This window comes from Colossoma macropomum, unplaced genomic scaffold, assembly GCF_904425465.1.
Source record: "Colossoma macropomum unplaced genomic scaffold, Colossoma_macropomum, whole genome shotgun sequence".
In the NCBI taxonomy this organism is placed as follows: domain Eukaryota; kingdom Metazoa; phylum Chordata; class Actinopteri; order Characiformes; family Serrasalmidae; genus Colossoma; species Colossoma macropomum.
This window is the reverse complement of record NW_023494796.1, coordinates 6,614,513-6,619,739: the sequence shown is the minus strand read 5'-3', so window position 1 is coordinate 6,619,739 and position 5,227 is coordinate 6,614,513. Positions and strand designations below refer to the sequence as shown.

General features: G+C 37.9%; 1 long non-coding RNA gene across 1 annotated transcript; it reads left to right on the top strand.

Moving 5' to 3' along the window:
• Positions 1 to 1,716: 1,716 nt before the first annotated feature.
• LOC118816880 lies at positions 1,717 to 4,739 on the top strand. The gene is made up of 3 exons (XR_005007908.1): positions 1,717 to 2,018; positions 2,644 to 2,681; positions 3,405 to 4,739. It is a non-coding gene; the product is annotated as an uncharacterized LOC118816880 (long non-coding RNA).
• The last annotated feature ends 488 nt before the right edge of the window (positions 4,740 to 5,227 follow it).

The following is a 5,227-nucleotide window of genomic DNA, read 5'->3' as shown; positions in this document are numbered from 1 at the left end:
GAGTTGAACCTTTTGGCAAAAATAAAAGAATAGAAAAAAGACCGAGAGAAGAACAGCGCGGTTCAGTACAAACTGGGTTTGTTGTGTTTCTCATCTTTAATATGGCCATGAAAGTGTAATTAATCCAGTAACACAGAACGTAACTACGAATGTCACACGAACTTTACCGTCCGATGTGGTGGGTGTGAAAGCTGAGATATGGCCGTGGTGGTCTGAGGTGGTCCTAAAACGGTCACAGTAACGCAGCTGGTGTTTTTAAACATACATGCAGCACCGAGCGCGTTTAACTACCGCAGCTCCATACTCAGCTGTCACTGTGTCTTAAGATGTCTTAAGATGTCTTGACAGTATTTATAAGATGTCTTGAGACATTTTTTTATGCCAAGACGTCTCAAGAACGTCTTAAGACGTATGAGTGAAGACACTGTCTTTGTCTTGAGACATGAAAGTTAACGTCTGAAGACAAAGAAGTAATTATTTTGTGTGTCTTGAAGACGAGGCATGACTTAAGACATCGCTCTGTCTTAAGACATAGAGATGTTGTGTCTTAAGACAGTTCAGTTGAGACCAAAGAGTGGTCCATTACAAAAGGTCCTGTGGTATGAGTGTGGTATTCCTGTGGTACTGCCAGACTGAACATTACTACTGAGGATTACCACAGCACTGCCTAATGTACAATATAATGAGAATATAACTATATAAGAGAGAATATAAGTATGTCCTCAAGAAACAGCCTGCTGTAATCTTATGGTTTTTGTGTGATATTACTAAAAGAACATTCACTGAGGTTTTACTTGCTGTACTTTTGTGATTCTTTTTTTTTTTTTGTATGTTTTGTTTTTTGATTATTGCAGAAATGTGTTTACAGTGGCAAAATAGCAAAGGAAAAAATCAATTCTTAAACCATTTACCTTACCTTAAAATGTTTAAACTCATTTCCTTATATCATTGAAATTCATGGTAGAATAACTTTTAATTTGTAACATTTACCAAAGGGGATAATCACAGCCAGTCACAGCCTTTTGCTCATTTGCAGAAAACACGCTATGATTAAAAAAACATTGATCTATTTTCAAATGTACAACTGTAACCAGAGACAACAAGCTAGGAACCAAGATAAAACAACTTTGAACTAATAGGAAGTAAATGTACTTAACAGCTAACCTGAGTACTTTAGAGATCTCATACCACCAAAACTTAATGCAAAAAAAGCCCTTGGTTCACTCTCTTCATCATCTACACTTCTGTTTATTTTCTTAAGCAGATCAGGGCTGCCCAAAGTTAGACTTTTAATTTGTATAACTTTCAAAATTATTATCTCCAGTATTTGGAAAACACGAACAATAATAAACAAATGTATTTGAGTAGTAATATATAAAGACCTGTATTGTTTCACCACGTAAAATTACATAATAAACAGATTTTTGTTTAAATGTCCAACTTCATACTTCGACTTTAATATATTAAGACATGGCCTCCAGTGATGCTGTATGATAATGCTGCACAGCTGTCTTATGTATTTGAAGGGTTTGCAGTTTTCTATTCTGTGTCTAGATTAAAAAAAACAAACAAACAAAAACAAAGCAGCACAGTTCATTCAGTACAGCAGAGCCGTGAGAACCAGAAAAAAAAGATCTATGGGAGGACAAACAAAAGACTGGCGGGAGTTTAGACCAATCAGAGCGCGGGACTCCGCCGCTTGGACCTTCGGTTTTGAAGCGCGAGCGCTCTCCGCCGTTCCTCCGTTTAAAGCCAAACGCGGCCGTTACAGCCGTTACAGTGAGCGGGTCTCTCAGGTCGCTACCGCGGGCAGTTTATCGAGTTTGTTTAGCGAGTGTTAAACCTGATAAGACTCTCTCACACTCCTTACTGAGACAGCGCCGCCTGCCGGGTGACGCTTTCAGCTCCCAGAAACGAGGATTTTCAGCTGCGTAGCTGACTAACGATAACTACTGACTGGACCGAGTGGAGTGGAGACTGGAGTCCCGACTGCAGCGGTCAGAGTCTGCTTTTAAAAGGTGAGTAGTGACTAAATGAGATGAGCAGCCTCACTAACAGTCAGCTGGAGTACACTTTTGTTTCTGTATTTCTGGGTTGATCTGCCGAGTGAAGACACCAGCGGTAGGTTAGCGTTAGCTAGCTAGCGGCTAAGCGGCGTGTCTGTTTACGCCTCGCGGCTGCGTCAGATCTCGCTTAGCACGCGCTCCAAATGAAAGACTGCCTCAGAAATAAACCTAAGACTGAACACAGTGCAGCAGGGTCAGCACACTGATCACAGCGCAGCAGGGTCAGCGCACTGATCACAGTGCAACAGGGTCAGCACACTGATCACACTGCAGCAGGGTCAGCACACTGAACAATACAACAATGAAACTGAACATAGTCCGTCAGTCTGTGTGGTTCAGAGAGGGTAGTAATAATTTTAATTTGCTCAGTTACATTTACTTTAGTAACGTCTTGGTGGATTTGTACTTTCTAGAGTATTTTTAAGATGTATTATTTGTGCTTTAGATTAATAATCTATGTTTTACTTGGCTACATTTATTAGTAATATATAATGACCAGTTTGTTTTGTGTTTTTCATTGTTATGCCTTACTGTTGTTGTTTTGCTGCATTTACCTCATGTGTCTGTTTTGTTTTAGATGTTTCTCATCAGAAATCATCTGAAGCTGAGCAACTGGTGAGACTGAAGTTTTAATTTTTTAAATGAAACTATAAGAATGTCAGACAGATGTTTAGATTTGGTGGGTATTTCAAACAAATGTAATTCATGAAGTATTTATGGTAATACAGAAGAGCAGAATGTTTAGGTAAAGCCGGGTTACAGTATTCAAATATCTGCGCTTTGTTCATTCAATTTATTAATATGTTATTTGCCATTACAGCTGTGTTCAAAATATCGATATGGCAATATCACCAACACTGTGTCAATATTTATGAATTTACTTCTTCACAGTGCTTTAATGTGTAATACTGCAAGTCTCAGAGCCCTACAATTTATAGCACAAAGCATGTGGTAAACATGATCTAATAGAGTTCAGCTCTTATTAATAATAATTTCATGTAATAATTCTCTGTGAGAGAGATTAGAGGCATTGAACTCTTCAAACGCCTGGTTCTTGTCACTGCCACTATGAACAACTCTGACTCTGTAAGTTTTTCCACAGTGGAACATTTTGTATCAAACTATTTTTTTGCATCTTAATGATGAAATTGTGCTTAAAAATCATGTAATTCTCCTTTAACACAGCTTTTAACAGATACAGATATCAGTACTAAGCTCACACCTGCCTCAATAGCAAATGATCATTTCTGTCACGTGTTGACTGAGGCATGTTAGAGGATGAAAACAATAGAATTGTGAATTATCTAATCAACTTTGTTGTTTTCAATCCTTCCCAAGGAACATTCTCTCTTTGGGCCTCATCCAGTATGGTGGCAGTCCATATCATTCCCAACACTCAACTGTGCTCTTACACAAGTGGCCTCATCCTGATGCTTCTTTCATTACACTGAACATCATTGTCTGAACATCAGCTATGCGTGTGAGCTGGGTGCCACGCTGGAGTTCATGCATAGGTATCATTTAAAGCCTTGTCACATTTCTTTGTGTACTAAATGCCTGAGTTGATTTTAGATGAGTAAAATTATGTATACTGTACATTATATTCTACTTATAAAGGGAATATATAATGCTTTCCCTTTTATTTACTGTGTTATGTAGCTTTTTGTGCATGTAAGATACAAAGCTGAAAGTATATGCCAGAGGGAGAAACTCTCTCCCACAGAAACCACTTTTCTCAGCTGCCTGAGGGCTGGAGTTCCCCAGCCCTTTTCCTTTGTTACAAGATGATGTAATCCCATAACACAATCCTTATTGCCCACCTACCAGCGAGCTTGGCACACCCTCACACAACGCAACGCATCTACCGGAGCCCGTGTATTGGCGGAACCGCTCTGGTGCTTGATCAGTCAGAGCCAAGTGAGCGAGCTAACTAATCTGAGCATACTGGGCTCATCAGGAAGGAGGGGCTTAAAGACACTGGAGCTCTAACAGAGTGTTTCAGACAGAGGGTGAGTAGACAATTACAGTATGAGAAAAATAATGTGTTTCTGGAACACTGAAGCATGCAAATGTATTATAGTCGACCCCAAAAATAAATTTATGAACATTGGAAATTAGCATAACAGGTCCCCTCTCAATTCAGCCTGCTTGTGTATGCAGATCCAAAAGTAATTTCAAATTTATTGTCTTAAAATTGATTTTTTAACAGATGCATTTTCCTCATATCTCTGACAAAGAAGACCAACACTGAGAAAAAACAGAGGAAGAAGCGATGGGCTGTGAATCTGACAGTTCTCTCACTCATCACGGATTTAACTCTAAAAGGAGAGATCGGTAACATTAGCAGTGCGATATCAGTAATGTTAGTGTTCAGGCATTACGGCATGGACATATGCACACTGAGTTATCTGTGTCCTGTTTCCTGTGTCCACATATGTCCACAGCTTGACTCTATTCCAGCTACCAGCACATCTGAGTCTGGTATTAATTGTTTGACAGCTGATCATTATCTGGCTCAGGTATGTTATGAGTACTGCTGGGGTTCAGACCTCTGTATTACTCTGTTGGTCAGTTTTTCTTTTTAGTCCATATTAATTTGTCTTAAAAATGTTTCCTATCATTTATAATTGTTCATAGTACTATATTGTTAATAACCTCAGCACAACTTATATACGGAATAACAGCAGACCTTAAAATCAGATTCATTGGTTTGTGGAACTGTGTATTTATTGCAGTATATTTCAAATTTCTACACAAAGTCAGTTAACATGTTTTTCTCTTTCTGTAGAACATATCAAGTGTGATGACGCTATTGTACTGTGCATATACATAGTTGTAAAAACAATAAACAATAACTGTAATTATATTTTTTGAAAGCTATGTGGGTGCTTTTTCATGGGCTATGCTTTGGATTGCAGAGTAAATTATTTGAATGTAGAAGTGTTCTGAATTTTTAACAGATTAACAAGGAAATACAAAACTGTAAAATAGTGATTTTCCATACCCCTTTAAATTACTTTACTGTAATTTATGCATACTTATTATTGTTCTTGTTCTCCTTATTATTATTATTTTAAAAGTTGATAAAATGATACCTTCATTAAAAAATGAAGCAACTGTAAAATAGTCTGTAAAAAAATGTATTTAACACATTTTACCAC